This window comes from Pogona vitticeps, chromosome 8 (genome assembly GCF_051106095.1).
Source record: "Pogona vitticeps strain Pit_001003342236 chromosome 8, PviZW2.1, whole genome shotgun sequence".
NCBI lineage: Eukaryota > Metazoa > Chordata > Lepidosauria > Squamata > Agamidae > Pogona > Pogona vitticeps.
The window spans coordinates 5347101-5366592 of NC_135790.1; the positions used below are offsets into that span (position 1 = coordinate 5347101).

The 19492-nt window shown below is 43.3% G+C and overlaps 1 protein-coding gene and 1 long non-coding RNA gene across 2 annotated transcripts in view; one reads left to right on the plus strand and one right to left on the minus strand.

Moving 5' to 3' along the window:
• The window catches only part of PEBP4 (phosphatidylethanolamine binding protein 4), a 218170-nt gene that overhangs the window by 122149 nt on the left and 76529 nt on the right, over positions 1-19492 (minus strand). The gene's annotated exons all lie outside the window — the stretch shown is intronic.
• LOC144584158 (uncharacterized) lies at positions 6299-10451 on the plus strand. Its single transcript, XR_013538245.1, has 3 exons — positions 6299-6435; positions 7699-7746; positions 8148-10451. It is a non-coding gene; the product is annotated as an uncharacterized LOC144584158 (long non-coding RNA).

Here is a 19492-nt window from a genome sequence, read left to right on the forward strand (position 1 = left end):
TGTAAATACTTAATTCAAACAACTTAAATTCTCCATATTATTTTCTCATTGAATAGCAGCTATATTTCAACCTATACTTTCAAATGGCAGTACTTTATTGTGACAGTGCCCTCACCAATGGAGTATTTAACTTCAGTATTGTCTCTTTTACGTACTAATTCTGTCGTGATAGGGAAACAAGATGTGAAATAAGATGTGTTGTTACCATGAAATAAGCTGCTGCTATTTGAAGTGTAACTGTGAATGCACGTAGAGTTTCTCTGCTTCACTCTATGGATGTTGGCACTTGTTTCTCTTTACTCCGTTTTAGAGTTTTCTATTGAGATAGATATGACAAGGGTAGCAGAAGATGGATCAGTTCTGCCAACACAATTTGCGGATTTATCTAAGCAATGCATCAAAGACTGAATTCATCAGCATTCACACATAGGCCAATATGTCTATGTAACGAACTTTTGAACTGGTATTATTTCAGTAGCTGAGCCCTCTGGCATTCACTTTAAACTGGTATATTACTGTACTTTCCCTTTTGACATTAAAAGAAGCTATCTTAGGAAGATGAGAAGAATTATTAAGTGATCAAGTTTTAAATTGTAATTATCTCTGAACATTAATACAACTGCAAGAATAATGCTACTGGGTGGAAAGTCTGCAAGAGGCCTGGCCTTTGCTGTCCAACACATGGGGCATCTGGCCTTTGCAGTAAATATGCTGTTTATCATTTTATTGTCCTGTTACAACTGGTACAAGAATAAGATGTCAGAATCTCTAGGTGCCCATGAGTTTGCCGGTCTTGTTTACAGCTATGTAGATGCAAAAAAATAGGATGCCGATAATGCATCAATTGTTCTGAACAATAGATCAGTTGGGTATCTGCAACAGCCAAACAAAGATACCAGTAATATTCATACAAATCAAGCATATATACATTCTAAATATCTATGTGCATAGCAACAAAAAAGCATTCCATTATAATGTAATTTTTTGTCTTATGCAGACAATATGTTATAGACATGGAAGCAATCTTATTCTCTAGTAGCTGTTTCTCTTCTTCCTTGCCATCTTTTTTCTTTTATTTTATGGTCTTATCTGTTTTTCAAGTATTTACAAAAATGGAAACCATCAGGCATTATTGAAAAGAAACAGGTGCTACTGTTGTGCAATGCCTATTAATTGAATAATTCCTTTAACCGTAGTAGTGGAAAGTTATGTATTTTGTACCAGCCCTTTTTTTTGGGAGGGGGGGAGGTTTGCAAGGAAGAATAAAGCAATCAATTTCTTCTCTCCTCAGGCAAACTTTGTTTCTCCATTATATCTGTACAGTCATCATGATACATATAACAACCACAAAACACTAAGGAAGAGTTGCCTAAATTTCACTCTGTGCTAATTTGAAGTTAATCCTTCCTATTCTTCCACTGGTCCCATCACCTCCTGGGAAATAGAAGGGGAAGACATGGAGGCAGTGACAAATTTTACTTTCTTGGGCTCCATGATCACTGCAGATGGAGACAGCAGCCACGAAATTATAAGACACTTTCTTCTTGGGAGGAAAGCGATGACAAACCTTGACAGCATCCTAAAAAGCAGAGACATCACCTTGCCAACGAAAGTCCGCATAGTCAAAGCTATGGTTTTTCCTGTAGTGATGTACGGAAGTGAGAGCTGGACCATAAAGAAGGCTGACCGCCGAAGAACTGATGCTTTTGAATTTTGGTGCTGGAGGAGGCTCTTGAGAGTCCCCTGGACTGCAAGGAAAACAAACCTATCAATTCTAAAGGAAATCAACCCTGAGTGCTCACTGGAAGGACAGATCCTGAAGCTGAGGCTCCAGTACTTTGGCCATGTCATGAGAAGAGAAGACTCCCTGGAAAAGACCCTGATGTTGGGAAAATCTGAGGGTAAGAGGAGAAGGGGACGACAGAGGATGAGATGGTTGGACAATGTCATCGAAGCTACCAGAATGAATTTGACACAACTCCAGGAGGCAGTGGAAGACAGGAGGGCCTGGTGTGCTCTGGTCCATGGGGTCATGAAGAGTCGGACATGACTAAACGACTAAACGAGGATTCTTCCTATTCATCTCATATACAAACACACCTTGTATCATCCTTGGTTTGTACTCTGTGTAAAACTATGCATGTATAGAACTTTGTATTTTCTAGATAAAATATTAGTTAATTTAAAAAAACACCTTGCCAATCACCTATCTCTCTGGTTTGTTACATTCAAAATTGCCCCTTTGTTGATCCTATACCCCCATGTCCAGAGGAACTAAATAAGTGTGGACATTATGTTTCCATTTAAAATGCAAGGTGTTTTATACTGCATTATATAAATGTTGAGACCTTCTCTGAAAAGTCAGCTTGAAACACAGGATACAAATCAAATTTCAAATGATGCTTAGCTGAAAATGATAACATTTGACCTGAGAATTCATAAAACTTCAATGCAACATTTTTTGTTGCAGTGTCTCAAGTGCACAAAGGCATTTTCTCAGATGGCAAAACTGATGCAGCCAAGATTTACACACTCTCTAGCTCATGAGTCACATTGTTTTACATGGCAGTAACTATACCAACATTGCCCGATACAAACATGCACGCTCTGTCCTAGGCAAGAAGGGTAAACTGAAGCTCTGCCTCAGCATCACGGGGCTTTTGAAATCTTCTTGCATTATATGGATGAAGGTAGGTACTGTATCTAAGGAAGCAAGATAACCAACACTTGTTTTAGGAGACTGTTCTGAAACACAAAAGCACACAAAGTGCTACTTTTATTCATCTGAGTGTACAGCATATAGATTCACATCTGTGTATACACATGCTCAAATCACTCTTTTCTCGGTAACTGCCTGCCTGCAGGACAAAGCCCCATTTTGATCATGTAACTGTCCTTAGATGCTAAAGGAAAACTCACCTCCCCACTATCCAGCATACAAGTGTCTTAACTCCCCATCCATTTGCAAACCTATGCACGGTACTTTGTCCTCCCGAAAAGCTATATAAAAGCAGCACTTTGCCTTAATGGTGCCCATGAAATTACAAAGATTAGCTGTTCTATTATTCAAGTGTGTAGGCCAATCATATTTTCTTGTTGCTCCCCCCTTCCCCATCTGTAATAAGTGACTGCTGTCATATTGTTCTGGCATCTTAGGCTGTAGGGTGGCATTGTATCTCTCAGCCATTCACTGATCCTAACACTGTTGACTAAAGACTGTATTTAAAGGCAATATAAACAGTTTGATCTTTAAAATACACTTGATCTATAATTTCTATACATATTTTCTCAACTTTTATTTTAAAACAATTAGGCAAAGAGCCCTTTTTTCCTCTGATATTTACAGCAAGGCTGACAGTAACAGCAATTAAACCCCATCTGTTTGCAGGGCATGAATAATAGCAGTTGACACTCAACTTCCAATACAATTCATGGAAAACCTGTTAAAGACAGAAACTTGTTGCAGCAGGAATGTGTCCCCAGGGCTGGTCTGTGCCACCTTCACACATGGAACCCAGACATCGCTACCCAAGCTGAGATTTGTTTCCTTACTCTGGAAAATCCGCCTCCTCCCACCCAACTTTAGGCAGCTAGCACCATTAAAAAGCACCATTTTTGCCAATAAAAATTTTATTCTTATAACTAACAAGGAACTTAAAACCATCACAAGGACCATGCCTGAATGACAGGCCCACTGGGAATGAGCACTTAACCCAGGCCTCACACAAGGTGGTGTCCACATTAACAATGATAATCAGTGATTAGAAGTAGGTGTTGTTAACTTTGCTTTCAATTAACTTCAATTACATTAACCTAACTAGAAAAATGATAGAAAGAATCATCTGTGGGGTGATCATCTTGTTTTGCAATGCACTGAATAATTCAAACACACTGTAAAAACACACATTGCAGTTAACGTCCAGTATATCATGAATTAGACCTAAATATGTACTTTACATATCAAAAAGGAGAGATGAGCCCTTCCAAAGAGATCCACAGTGCTTATTATCCTGTAATATTGTTATAAGTCTTTTTCTTATCATACCCTTCATATCAATTCTAACAGCTTCCACATGGATGCATCTCATTTTTCCACCAGTAAAGGTTTACCCCCAATATATTTCACAAGGTGTTCCTGACTTGAGAAAGGTTGCCACACCCATGATGGATAGCGGAGACATTTTCCTAAGGATTCCATGCCCACAACACTTCTCACTTCTCCATCTGGTGATATAGTAATTTCCTATCTGTAGCTAGAGTGCCTGAAATCCTATTTATTTATTTTATTTATTATTGGATTTTTAGCCCCCCCCTTCTAGACAGAAGTCTACACTATTGTGTAACTACATGTGCATAACTTAAAACTGTACATGTTATAGCTCCAATTACACCAAGGTAGAAGTGCTATTCACAAAGCACTTGCACAGGCATATTGCACAGTCACAATGGAAACTATGCATAATGCTTTTCCTGAGTTCACTGGAACTCATGGCCTATGTAGGGATAGGGGTCAGGTTAAGACAATCTGCCCCAGATGTTTTTTGGCTGCCCTTCAGGAGTTTCGTGTCACATTGACAGGTGATTCTGTTGAATCCCTGGTTGATATCTTGAATGCAGAAATGGCAAAAGCCATCAACATGATTGCTCCCAAATGTTTCCTCCCTCAAACCAGAGCCAAACTGGCCACATAGTTTACCATGGAGCTAGTGAAGATGAAACAAGTGGGCAGTAGATTTGAGCACCAATGGAGGAAAACTCGGAGTGAATCTGATCAAAAAAGACCTATTCCATGGCAGCAGAAGCAGCAAAGAAAGAGTGGTTACTTACCTGTAAATATGGTTCTCCAAGTGATACTCTGTGAATTCACACATTTGGGTCTTGTCCGCGCTTGCGTGGAACGTTCGGAATATTCTAGAGCTCTTTATCTGAAAGATCAAAAAGATACATTGCCCCTATTGCGCATGAGCAACCTCCCTTTCCCTCCAGTTCCACACATCCGTCATCGCCAAACCAAGGCTTGCACCTGGCAGCAGTGACGGACAGTGGGGAAGGACGGGAGGGTATGTGTGAATTCACAGAGTATCACTTGGAGAACCATATTTACAGGTAAGTAACCACTCTTTCTCCCAAGTGAACTCTGTGAATCACACATTTGGGTGACTGACAAGCTAACTTACCGGACGGTGGGCCGTCACTGGAGAACTGATGTGAGGACAGCCCTTCCGAAGGATGTTTCCTTTTTAGCCCGAAGGTCCAGCCGGTAATGGGTGACAAAAGTGGACACCTTGGACCAGGTAGCCGCCCTGCAGATATCAGGTAAGTCGACTCCTCGGAGCAAAGCAGTAGACGTTGCCATTGACCTCGTCGAGTGTCCTCGAATACCTTCAGGAACATCCTTCTTGGATAGCTGATAAGCCAGAACTACAGTGGAGACTAACCACCTAGATAAGGCAGGAGCTGAAGCAGCCGACCCCTTGCGTGATCCATAGTAGCACAGAAAAAGTTTGTGGGAAGCCCTAAAGTCCTTAGTCCTTGAGATGTAATAGGATAACGCCCTTTTGACGTCCAAAGAATGCAGCATCCTCTCAATGTCCGAGGATGGGTCAGAGAACAAGGTCGGCAATGATATGGGCTGATTTAGGTGAAATTCAGACACCACCTTAGGAAGAAAGGAAATGTCTGGAAAGAGGACAACCTTATCTTTGTAGAATTGTAGATAAGGCGAATCGGATCTTAGAGCTGCCAACTCAGAGGCTCTCCTGGCGGATGTAATAGCCACCAAAAACAGAGTCTTTAAGGAGAGAAACTTGAGATCACAGGATGACATAGGTTCGAAGGGATGTTTCATCAACGCATTCAGAACAAGAGTCAGAGACCATTGAGGAATAGGAGCTCGTACAGGTGGGCGAGCGTTCACAAGTCCCTTAAAAAAGGTCTTAACAGTAGGGTGAGTAAACAACTGTGCAGAACTTGAACCAGAAGGCTGATGAGCAACTATAGCAGCCGCATAAACTTTTAAAGTGGAAACAGACAAACCAAGGTCAAACAAATGCCTTAAATAGATCAATAAAGTCCTCAAAGAAACAGGAGATGTTTGAAGATCTTTAGAAAGAGCAAAACGGACAAAGTTGTCCCATTTGTATTTGTACAAAGATTTAGTAGAAGGTTTCCTAGACTTATCTAATATTTCTTTAATTTCAGGCAGATCCTCCAAGCGGTCAGGTGAAGGGATTCCACGTCCGGGTGGAGAATGGACCCTGAGTCTCTGGAGAGCAAGTCTGGCATCATCGGAAACTTGAAGACATCCGTGGCTACCTCTCGGAGGACTGGGAACCACGGCTGACATGGCCAGAAGGGGGCCACCAGGATGGCTGAGGCCTTGTGTTGAATTAGCCTGACTATGGTCCTTTGAATTAGAGGAATCGGCGGGAACAGGTAAATGAGATGTTTCCTCCAGGGAATCATGAAGGCGTCCCCCAGGGATGAGGGATCCTTCCCCGCTCTTGAGGCATAAGCGTGACATTTTCTGTTTTCGCTCGAAGCAAACATGTCTATGTGAGGATGGCCCCATCTGTGGCACAACTCCTGAAACATGAGTTGGTTTAGTTCCCACTCGTGGGACTGACTTTTTCGACGGCTTAGAGTGTCTGCTAGAGAGTTCTCTGTTGTCGCTATGTGAATGGCCATGGGATACACATGATGGACACAACACCATTCCCAGAGCAGTACAGCTAGGTAAAGTAAGGACAGAGACCTTGTTCCTCCCTGCTTGTTTATATAAAACAGGGTCGTGGTATTGTCTGTTACAACTTGCACACCACGACCCTGTATTATGGGGAGAAAGGCCTTGAAGGCCTTTATTACTGCTATCAGCTCTAGATGGTTTATGTGGAGGCCCTTTTGACGAGAGGTCCACAAGGCATTCACGGTGTGGCCATTGCAATGAGCCCCCCAACCCGTGGGGCTCGCATCCGTTGTAACCTGAGCCGACAGTCGTAGGGGTCGAAAAGGGCGCCCCATGAGAAGATGTGGCCGGAAGCCCCACCATAACAGTTGTCTTGCCAACTCTGGGGTGACTCTCAACTGCTTCTTTGGGTGGTCGTACAACGGATTGAAGTGATGAAGGAGCCATGCCTGTAGTGATCTCATTCTGAGCCTGGCGTGAGGCAAAGCAGCCGTTGTCGATGCCATGAGGCCTAGCAGATGTTCGGCCTGATGTGCTGACACTAGGGCATGGGGTAGGAATCCCTGTAGGGCTATTTGAAGCTTTTGTATGCGGTCTATAGGCAGAAAAAGCCTTGCCTTTTTTGAGTCCAGAGTAGCTCCTATGTACGACATCACTTGAGAAGGAGTTAGCGTTGACTTGTCCCAGTTGATGGTGAGACCTAAACTTTGTAATGTGTGTATGGTGAAGTTTGTGTCCTGAACTGCCCTTCTTCTGGAAGGTGACACCACTAGCCAGTCGTCGATGTAAGGAAAAATCTTTACGCCTTGCAGACGGAGAAAGGCAGCAACCGGAGCCATACATTTTGTAAAAGTGCGTGGAGCCGTTGCTAAACCGAAGGGTAAGGCCATATACTGTAGAGCAGTTTTGTTTGTGATGAACCTGAGGTACTTTCTGTGACTGTGATGAATTGTAATATGAAAATATGCGTCCTTTAGGTCTATGACTGTAAACCAATCTCCTTTCCTCAATAGGTGGACAATGGACTCCAGTGTTACCATCCGGAACCGACGAGGACGCAGGTAAGTGTTTAATTTTCTTAGATCTAGGATTGGGCGAAGTCCTCCGTCCTTCTTGGGGACGGTGAAATACCTGGAATAAAACCCTCTTGGGATTTTGTGATGCGGGACCGGTTGGATGGCTTTCTTTTGGATCAGAGCCTGCACTTCCTCCTCTAGGACAGGGTTGGCAGTTGTGACCTTGAGGTATCCCAGGGGAGGAAGTTTGATGAACTCTAGACGGTATCCGAATTGTATGATGCTTAGGACCCAAGAGTCCTGAGTTATGAGTTGCCAATTTGATAGAAACGGGTAGAGTGATGATAGGAGCTGGCGACTGTCAGTAAGTCAAAGAAACTGTCTGGACTTCTTAGAAGGAGGACGGAAGGACTGACGTTTAGTCTGCTGCTGTTGTCTATATGCAGGTGTGAAAGAAGACTGCTGAGAGGATCTAGCACCAGATGTTCTGAACTGGCGGAAAGATTGCGAGCCCTGTTGCTGGTATTGCGACTGAGGATACTGTCGCTGCCACTGATGCTTTTGGAAACGTGGTTGCTGATGGATAGTGTATGCCTTGGCAGTTTTCTTACTTTCATGTATGGATTTTAAGGATTCATCAGTCTTCTCGTTAAATAAACCCTTGGTGTCAAATGGCTGGTCTTCTATTTGTTTTCTTACGTCTTCAACAATACCTGAGGCTCTAAGCCAAGCATGTCTCCTCAGCGTAATAGCAGAATTAAGAGATTTAGCTGCCACATCGGTGGCGTGTCGGGCTGAAAGAGTCTGATGCTTTGAAAGAGTCATGGCCTCAGCATGTGCATTAAGACAGTCCTGTCTGATATCAGGAGAAGCAGATTGCAGGGCTGGAAGAACCTTGTCCCATAAGTGCTTCTGGTATGCACCCATCATGGCCTGATAGTTAAAGATCTTAAGCAAGAGAGATTGAAAAGAATAAAGTTTCCTTCCCAAAACATCTAATTTCCTGCCTTCCTTGTTAGGAGGGGTCACATGAGGCCTCCCCGAGGTTTTGGATGCATTAGCGTGAACTATAACTGAATTGGGGGCTGGATGTTTAGACAAAAAGTTTATTTCCTCCCCATGAACTCTGTACATGTTCTCAGTCCTGCGTGTGACAGCAACCGGGTTGGCAGGTTGGGAACAGGCATCCATAACCAAAGCATAAAGCTTAGCAATAAAATTGACACTCAGAGGTTGAGCAGAATCCTTATCAATCTCCCCAAAAATGGGATCAACAGTAGGAGCAGGTGGAATGTTTGCCTGCATTGAAAGAGCCTTTGCCATTCTCTCTATCATTTGAGAATACGAGGAGAAATCCTCAGTAGGGGAGGATGGGTGAGGATTCCCAGTATCAGAATCAAACGAATCAGCTTCAATAGGAGATTGCCCTTGTGGAATCTCAAAATCCACTGCTTCTCCATTGGAAGACAGCTCCCCAACTTCCTCATCCTCTTCAGAAGGAATAGCGTGAACAGAGACCTCAGCGAGGGAAGGTTGAGGGCCAGTACCCTTTGCCTTCGATGTCGAAGAAGGGGGAACCTTCTTAGCAATATCAGCAGTCTGAGCAACATGGGTAGAATGAGGCTTACGACGTCGTACAGGGGAAGGAGAGGACGACGTCGTGGACGAGGAGGAGTAATGCCTCTTCCTGTGCCTACAGCAACTCGACGATGAAGCAGAAGTGTCATCCACGTCGTAGTGACGACGTCGATGCTTGACACGGCCCCGTCGGGAGTGGGAGTGCTTAGTCTTAGTATGCTTATGCCTTTTACGACGTGAATCCTCCTCCACGTCGGAGCCACCTTCGGGATCGGTGGAGAGATGTTTCTTCTTTGAGGTCCGTTTATGAGGGACCTCTCCCTCTGGAAACAGAGGAGGAGACTTCGACGTCTCAATCGCCCGACCGGCAGGAGCAAGGCCAATAGGGGCAGAGTGAGGGCTGGATAATGCAGCCTCTTCAAGCCTCACAGGGCTAGGAGAATGCCCACGTCGACCGTCGTCTTCTCCACGTTGGGAAGGAGGCAATGAAGGAGCTGCCTCCGATAGGGAATCCCTATCCCTAGACGAATCCTCCAATATAGGGGAAGGAAGAGAGGCAGAGACAGGCTGCAAAGCCACAGTATCCTTAGTTTTCGCCTTTTTAGAGTGAGCAGGCTTCTTGGTCTTAGAGACCTCCTTCCCTGCGGTCGACGTCGAAGGCTTTTTGGCGGGAAAGGCAGTTGCCTTCTTTGAAGTTTTAACAGATTTAGAAGTGCCCGCCGGAGGAATTGAGCCTGTCGCCTCAGAACGAGGGGTACTAGAAGGCTCAGAAACAGATTCCATAGCCGATGAATGGGTTGATGATAGGGATGTCTCCAAAAGGTGAAGTTTAAGCCTTTGCTGGCGCGCTTTAAGAGCCGCCTTAGTGAACTCTTTACAAAAAGAACAAACAGTCGTATTGTGCCCCTCACCGAGACAAAAAAGACATTTAGAGTGCTTATCATAAAAGGGAATTTTCTTATTACATCCCTGGCACTGTTTAAAGGGACCGGATACGGGCATAAACACAATAATAAAGGGCTAGAAGCCCTAGTTCCCAGGACTATTAAGGTTAAGTGGATAATGAGCCTCCTGCTGAGGCGATAATAGGCCTCCCCGCTGAGGCGGGAAGCCTCCAATTAAGGTCGAAAAGACCTGTACCAAGCGTCAAAACGAAGCCAAAGTCCGAAAAACAGAAGAATGGTCAGCAGTCCGTGGTCAGGGGCAAGAGAAAATCAGCAAGAACTACCGTATATTAACAGTCAAAGCGGAGCAAGCCGAAAACGTTCCGTACGCGATGGCGGATGAAAAGGAACTGGAGGGAAAGGGAGGTTGCTCATGCGCAATAGGGGCAATGTATCTTTTTGATCTTTCAGATAAAGAGCTCTAGAATATTCCGAACGTTCCACGCAAGCGCGGACAAGACCCAAATGTGTGATTCACAGAGTTCACTTGGGAGAAGTCATTCTTCTCTGCCATGATTGCCATCTCCATGGAATCACCCAGCAGAGCTTTTTTTGAATGGTTAAGGGCCTGCTACGTGCTAGCCCCCAAGAAGATAATGCAGACCACACTATACCTCATTGTGAAGAATTTGCACAACACTTTGCAGGCAAAATTACTCAGATCTTCTCTGACTTGGATGCTGTAGCTTTTTCAGGTCCTGTGAATGAAATTGTGCCCCCTGCTCCCCCTGTGTTAATGCATGAGTTTCAGTTGCTCCTCAGTTGGTCAGGATCCTTGGGGAGGTGAGGGCTACTACATGCCTGTTGGATCCTTGCCCTTCCTGGATCATAAAAAGTGCCACAAAGGGACTGGTTCATTGGGTAGGAGGAGAAGTGAACGTCTCCTTGCAATGGAGTAAAATCCCATCATGCTTAAAGCAGGCAATAGTAAGACCATCATTTTAAAAAGCCCTCTTTGGACCCCAAAATACTGAATAATGACTTATCAACATCTAATACTTCATTCTTGGGGAAGGTGCTAGAGCAGGTTGTGGCCTCTCAGATCCAGAGGTTTCTGAATGAAACAGATTATCTAGATCCATTTCAATCTGGCTTCAGGCCTGGTTATGGGACAGATATGGCTTTGGTCACCTTGGTAGATGACCTACGCCAGGAACTGGATAGGGGATCTGTGTCCCTGTTGGTTTGCTGGACCTCCCAACAGCTTTTGATACTATTGACCACAGTATCCTCCTGACCCATTGCTCTGGAATGGGACTGGGGGGTTGCACTGTTTTACAGTGGCTCCAGTCCTTCCTGGAGGAGAGAACTCAAAAGATGGTGCTGGGGGATTCCTGTTAAACACGCTGGCCACTGACCTGTGGAGTCCCTCAGGGTTCTCTTTTGTCTCCTGTGTTATTTAACATCTACATGAAACTACTGAGAGAGATTATCAAGAGTTTTGGGGTTGGTGTCACCAGTATGCGGGTGACACCCAACTCTACTTCTCCTTGCCACCTAAATCCAAGGAAGCTGCTTCAGCTCTAGATCAGTGTTTAGTATAATTAATGGAATAGATGAGAGTGAATAAATTGAAATTCAATCCAGACAAGATAAAGGTGTTTTTGGTCAATCAAAAGCCAGATCAAGAAATACGGATTACACTCCCATTGAAAAAACAGGTGCACAGCTTGGGAGAATTCATTCCTGAGACTGGATACTCAGGTTTCACCAGTAGCCAGGAGTGCATTTGCACAATTAAAATTAGTGTGCCAGCAATGTCTTGAGAGATCTGATCTGGCCACTGTGACACACACCCTAGTTACTGGATTGCTATAATGCACTCCATGTGGGGCTGCCGATGAAAAGTGTCAATAAACTTCAAAGGGGTCCACATGCAGCATCTTGATTGCTGACTGGGGCTGGTTACAGGGACCACATAACCTCCCTGTTACAGCAGCTCCATTGGCTACCGATCTGTTTCTGGGCACAATTCAAATGCTGGTTTTTAACCTATAAAGCCCTAAATGGCCTGGGTCCAAGCTATCTCAAGGTTGCCTCGAGGTTTACTACTGAAGCCTTTTCCATCACTGGATATAGCCACAAGGCAGTGGAGGTTTGAAATTGGAATTTTCCTTGTCCCAGATGGGCTGCCTTCCTAGGTTGATGAGCCATGATGAATCTCAGGGCAGGGGAGAGGAATGGGGTGCCTCTATTTGTGTTATTGGGGGTTAGACATGCCAGGTGAGGAAAAGTTGGGATATATTCTGTTGTTCTGGAGGACTTCAGCATCCATGCTGAGGTGTTCTGATGGGTGTTCTTGCTCCCAAGCGCTAACTCGGGCATAATGGAGCCCATAATTCCCCTTGGTTTACAAAAGATCTCTGGGCAATGAAACATGCTGAGTGACAGCTAAAGTGCCAGTGGTGTATGTCTCAAAGTGAGTATGGCTGAAAATTAGTGGGGGCTCTTCAATGTGCCCATTATGCTACAACTAAGGGGGCAAAAAAAGTGTGTGACAACTACTGTCACATTGCAAAAAATCTCCTTTTTGGGCAAGGTGTTTGAGCATGTAATGGTTGGGCAGCCTCAGATGTTCTTGAAGGAAACTGATTATCTCTTTTAGTCTGGCTTCAAATCGGGATTTGGTGCTGCAACAGCCTTAGCTGCCCTGACTGATGACCTGCTCTGGGGGAATTGCGGCTCTGTTTATTGTCCTAGATCTCTTAACAGTTTTGGATACCATTGATCACGGTATGCTCTTGGACAGACTCCACAGAATGGGAGTGGAACACACTGTATTATAGTGGTCCCATTCCTATCTTTGGAAACAGTTCCAATGAGTCACATTGGGGGGACTTCTGCTTAGTCCATGGCAATTAAGTTATGTGGTGCTGCAGGGTTCTGATGCTGTTCAATACCCTTATGAAGCCACCAGGAGAGGCCATTAAAAGTTCTAGGCTGGGTGCTATTGGTGTGCTGATGACACCCAGGTCTATTTATCCTTATATTTGGCTGAGGATGTGCAGATGCTGGACCTGTGTGGAGGCTGCAATGGACTGTACTGGATAAAGGCCAAGCTAAGGCTGAATCCTGACATGATGGAGGCTCTGTGACTCAGTGGTTCCTAGGTACAGGAGTTAGTAGATCTATTTTGGATCGAGTCACACTTTCCCAGAAGGAACAGGTACCCAGTTTGGAGGGTTTTCCTTGATTAATCTTTATCACTGGAAGCTCATGTGAGCTCAGAGGGTTGAAGAGCCTGGTTTGCTAGTTATGAACATTCCTGGAGAGGAATAACCCAACCACAGTAGTCCATGCACTACCAGTTAAGCTACTCTATGTGGGTATACCTTCAAAGATGACATGGATCCTATATCAAATGCAGTATGGAGCAGCTAGATTGTTAACAGGAACATTTGCTATTGAAGAACAGGGAGGAGAGGATAACTGGTGAGTCATACCGGTAATCTCTAATGCTGTAAAAAGTAAAGCCCATTGCCAATCCAGAAACTGAGACAGGCAGTGCAGGCTACATGTGGAAAGGCCCAGTGGAAAGAAGATTAATCTCAGAACCTAGGATGGTACTTCAGAAGACAACTCCATCACATGCAAATAAACATGCCCCCTTCTCATTTACTGCATCCCCATCCACGGGTTACCCAAACCTCTCTATTAAGAAGTCTCTCACTCCATTCAGTAATTTCTGAGATACTCCCCTACTCTCTATATTAATTAAACTCTTGTTTGCTCAAGTTAGCACCTGTTTCTATGGTGACACGTGCAACCCAGAGCCTGTTCATCAACCAGTAAGAAGAAATTCACCAACAAGTTCAATCAACAGAAAAATAAACTGTTTACAAAATTCTCAAGAGAAGAGTTGCCCTTCAGCAAGGAGGCTGTTTCTTTTTCACAGAAGGGTGGTATAATCTGTCCCTCCCTCTGCACAACTCCACACATGCCCAACATAGAATATATACACAGAGAGGATTAAGAGATCATTGCTGATGAAAACAGCCATGCTCTTCATGTCACGGAAGCAGCTTGCTGGACTAACATTCTTACTGGGGTATGCTTTTCACACTGCTACCGTATTGCACAGAAGGAACAGCTGTCTCTGTACTATGTTCATCACTGAACAGATTGTTTCCTTTACCATCCCTGCTGCTTCACCTTCAGCCTTAGAAGCATCCTTAATGAGAACACCTGGAGCGCTAAGAGATAGGGCAGCTTTTCTGTGCCCCAAGATGGCCACAGTTGGGACCCTATTCCCACACTGCATATGTCAAAGAAATCTCTTTTATGTGAAAAGGGTGCTTAAACCCAGTATTATCAAAAGTAAACAGAGTCATGTTGTATTTGTAGCTCTTGAGTTTGGAATATTTCATCTGAATGAGAACAAAAGAGAGGTTACTTACCTGTAACCATGGTTCTTCAAGTGGTCCTCTGTGAATCCACACAAATGGGTTTTACTGTGCCTGCACAGGACTTCTCAGACTCTTCTAGAGCTTAAAAAGACATTATTAGTAGGATGTTTCCTCATGGTGCACATGCTCCGCCCACCCGTTACCTCAGTTCTGAATGTCTGCCGCTGTCAAAAGCTCTGACCCAATAAAGCTCAAGACAACAAGTGTTGCTTTGGGTGGCAAAGACATCCAGATGTGGCTGAAGAGGCACTAGAGATAGATAAAGTTGGAAGAGGTAGACCAGTGACGATCTCAAGTAGAAACATGATGGGCCGGTTGAGGGTGATGGTCAGAATAAGACTGAGATTCAGAAACAGACTGATGTGATGTCCGGGCTGTAGAAATTTCAATGTCTTTTCTCGAAGGGATGGTTTCATGCTGAACAGCCTGATGTCGAGACGGAGCATGACCCCAAAGCTGCTTCTTGGTAGCATGTTTCAACGATTTCTTAGAAGTTTGAATCTTAAGAGCAGGATCAACAGTGGCTCAGTGCTGACTCCAAATGGGAGGTGGTGACGGCACCCGTGATGATTCCAAAACTGCATACGCATAGCGAATGTGTTTAGGCTGTTCGAAGTAACCGGGTACCAGTCTTGGATCAATATGACCATATCGGCATCAATGCCGATCACTGTGGCACTCAATGTCATACAGAGGCTCCTCATGCTCTGGAAGGACACGGCGTCAAGACAGACATGGGAGAAAGACCACTTCCCGGTATTGTGGGGATGGAGAAATATGCCACCTCTTCGCTATTCTCTTCCAAGGAGGAGACTGAGATACTGAAGACTCCAAATTCAACAAATGAATGACAGTTTCCTGCCGGTTGAAACAGGGCTAGAATAGGCCGAGGCTGGACTGGATGTGACATCAGGCTCTGGATGGCCATGACTTGGTAAAACACTCGTTAGCAAGACTGGAGGTCGGGCTCGAGCTGGAGGGTTAGCTTCTCTGGCCTCAGAAAGAGAGCCTTGTTCCAGGATGTCTCTGGATGATGCTTCCTCCAAAATGGGTGATGGGAGGGAGACATGCACTACCGGAGGCTCACGAGGTTGATGGGGTTTGGAAGGTCTTTTGGTCTTCTTCTGCTTAGTTTTATACTTATTAGTTTTATACTTATCTTTTTTTTCTCAGAAGCAGGCTCGGTCTTTGATGAGACCAAGGAAGCCTTCAACATTGAGGTCGATGTCGACATCAAGGGTGATTTTGGCATGGTGGAGGACCTCGGAGACAGAAGAGCCATGGAGGGCTCAGAGCGTGCCTGAGGAAGTTCCATAAGTGGACCTGCAGGCAGATTTGAGGGTGCCAGGAACTTTTCTCACAAATGGGATCTCAGTTGTTGTAGCCAGAGTTTCAAGGCTGGTTCTGTCAATTTCTTACACTCCGGGCAATTTTGCATTTGATGACTCTCGCCCAAACAATACAAGCAACAAGTGTGGCCATCGGTGAAAGGTGTTTTACTGGCACACGATGTGCAACGCTTGAAAGGCCATTTTAAAAAGGGTGGAAATGGGGGGGGGGAGAGAAAGACAAATAAATAATAACTCACAGGGAAACATCCACAAAGAAAAAACTTGATTTAGTCCGAAATCTGAAAGAGTAATTGTCAAGGCAGTCCAAGAATCAATATACCGATAATAGAATGCAATATAATCACTAGCTCGAAGTCAAGAAGTCTGATTTCAGTGGTGGCTAAAAGGAACTGAGATAATGGGCGGGCAGAGCATGTGCACCATGGGGCAACATCCTACTAATATCTTTTTAAGCTCTAGAATAGTCCGAGAAGTCCTGTGCATGTGCAATAAAATCCATTTGTGTGGATTCACAGAGGCCACGAAGAACCTAGTTTTTTATATAGAACATGGGACCAAGATCTTCCTTGGGACTCTTGGTAGGTACTGATGAAAGTAAAATGGAAGCAAAGGAATGTGATAAGGTGTTTAACTTGGAAGGGATGTTTAGAAATGCCTTACCTGAGTGCTGCTACATGCCCAAACATCAGCTTGATACACCACGGCCCTGGAAAAACAGGCCACACTATGTAGGCATTTTCCTAGAAATTTCACATTGTCAGTACACATGTCTTGTACCCTATTGATCACCAAATTTAGGGATTTTCCTCCATTTCTTATGTCACAATAAAAATATGCATTAAGTCTCCTTTAACAGAGTTGCTTTACATAATGACTTTCTACTGCAGATGCTATTCTATCAAAAATAAAAGAACAGCAAAGCTTTGGAGAGAACAAATTTGCTTTGCTTTTCTGCTAATGCTACTGATCAGGAACGGGGCAAAACAAAATTAGAAGACTGAGTTTATCTTTTTTTATGTTTTATTCTTCCTACTGAATTTTAAAACAACAGGACGTTGTTTACCAGATCTCTGTGTAAACCAGTTCAAGTCTCTTCCTAGTTACCTGATACTCCTCAGTATATGCATGATAATGTGATAAGTTTAATTCTAATTTGCTGTATTATCTTTTGAATATTTTAATGACTCATTGAATGGAATAAAAAAAGCCATTTCAAATGAACAATTATGCTGCATTAGAGTAAAGGCTGATTATATTTAAACACTGCCTGCACGGATAACGGGACATATCGACCTCCCGCCTTTAAGAGCTAATTTGGCTCTTATCTCTAAATAATTTTACACTGCAAATTACCATGAAAACTTAAAGGGCTTTAAAAACAGTCATCAAAAGATATTATTCTGCTTTATAGCAACATTTTAATATATACATTATTCTGAACGGGAATTAAAGCACCTTCTTTCCAACAATTCAAGAAGCAGTGTTTATCAATGACAGTAAGCAATGAATAGTGATAAGTTGTATGTGAAGGTTTTCAACAGCTGGCTGTTGAAGCATACAATATGATGGAGCAAACCTCATCTGAACCTCTGCTATAAAACTGAATTCAACGTGAAGAAATTTTAGGCAGTAGCTAAGCAGTATGATGCACAAAATAGGATCCTAGTGAAGCATGTTTTGAAAAGTTGGCTTTACCTCCATTTTGTAGATGAAAAAAGATACAATGCCAAAGACATGTAACAGATCTTGTTCAGAGAGTTCAAGAGTGACGCTATTTTTCTTTTGAGATTCAATGGATCTCAGCCATCAGCTTGCTCCCAAGTACATGTGTGCTCGCACACACATATGTATTTTGCTCCTATTGATATGTCTACTTGAATTACTATAAAACAGGGGTTCTCAGACTTTTTCAACTTGTAGTTCCCTTGACTTATTGGTCACTGGCTGCAGCTCCCCCGATACAATATTTTGTGTAAGGGAGGAGAGGGAGGGGAAAGCCCAGTCTAAGCAGTACTTCCGAGGATTCTGTGGTGCCCCAGGGTGGGTTTGGTAGTGCCCCAGCACACAGTTTGGGAACCACTGCCATAAACTGTTTCCTGAGACAGCTGACTCTCTCTGTGTGCAAGAGCATTCAGCAATAGGTTCTTGATAGTACTCAGAGTACTATGCACTGCAGTGAAAAAAACTCACATTGGCATCATACTGATAAAGAAGAGCATGAACACTTTAGATTAGGAGAGAAAGGATGAAACCCTCCCTGTTTAAGTAGAAAAACCCTTGTGTACATTCCTTTTACAGACAGTACATTTAAAAAACCCTCACAAATCTGTATTACTCTTTCCGCTCAGAGTGTCATATTCAGCACACATTGATAGGTCTAGTTTAATCCCATCAAACTTTTATTATATCATAAAAACAACAAAAAGTCTTGTGGTGATTTAAATACAAGCTTTTACAGATTGTGTAACCCACTTCTTCAGACGGATGGAGTGCAGCCTTAACAGGAAGACAGTTATACAAGAATGGAGACAAAAGTTAGATGTAAATGCAAAAGTTCCAGTGTGAGTTTTAGATTGTCATAAATCTACCATTCTAATTCTCCGATATTAAAAAAAAAAACTAAAAGTAGGTTTGTCTCCTCCCTTCTCACCTACCAACAACAAATGTTTCTACTTTGAGTTTGTCACTCAGGCTTTCAGCAGTTCTGGAAAAACAACAACAGGTAAGCAAATTTCTTCCTTTCTCAATTATAGCCTTGAAGCTACAAAGGAAAAAACAGAACTACCACAGCACTAAGATAAACTACATCATGGCATTTGAGTGCACAGAGAAGAATAGCACTGAATTTCAGATTTTTTTTTACTTTCCTTGAAAGTTATTTTTAATTACAATAATTAGAAACAGTTAATATATCAGAAGGATCTACATACAGAAGAACAAAAATTAGCTCCAGCTTTTTTGTGATTAATAAATTAATAAATATTCAAATTAATTAGAGACTTTCAAGCCCCCATTGTTAAGGAGTGTGTAAAGATTTCTATAAAAGAATTTATATAAGAATAAAATTGTACACAAGCTGCTACAATTACTCTGAATGCTTTATTTCTTTAGCCAATTATGAAAATAACAGAAAGTACTACTATCCAATTTTAATTTGCTCAATATTCCCATTAACAATAAAAAGTCTAATTAAGGTATCTGTACAAAAACCAATCCCTTCACAGATTGCTGCGTTGTCGTGGCGAAGGGGCTTGAGTAATTCAGAGAAGCTATGCCGTGCAGGGACACCCAAGATGGACAGGTCATAGTGGAGAGGTCCAACTAAACACGATCCACCTGGAGCAGGAATTGACAAGCCACTCCAATATCTTTGCCAAGAAAACTCCATGGACAGAAACAAAGGGCTAAAAGATATGATGCTGGAAGATGAGCCCCTCAGGTTGGAAGGCGTCCAACATGCTACTGAGGAAGACCAGAGAACAAGTACATGTATAGTAGCTAATGAAGTGGA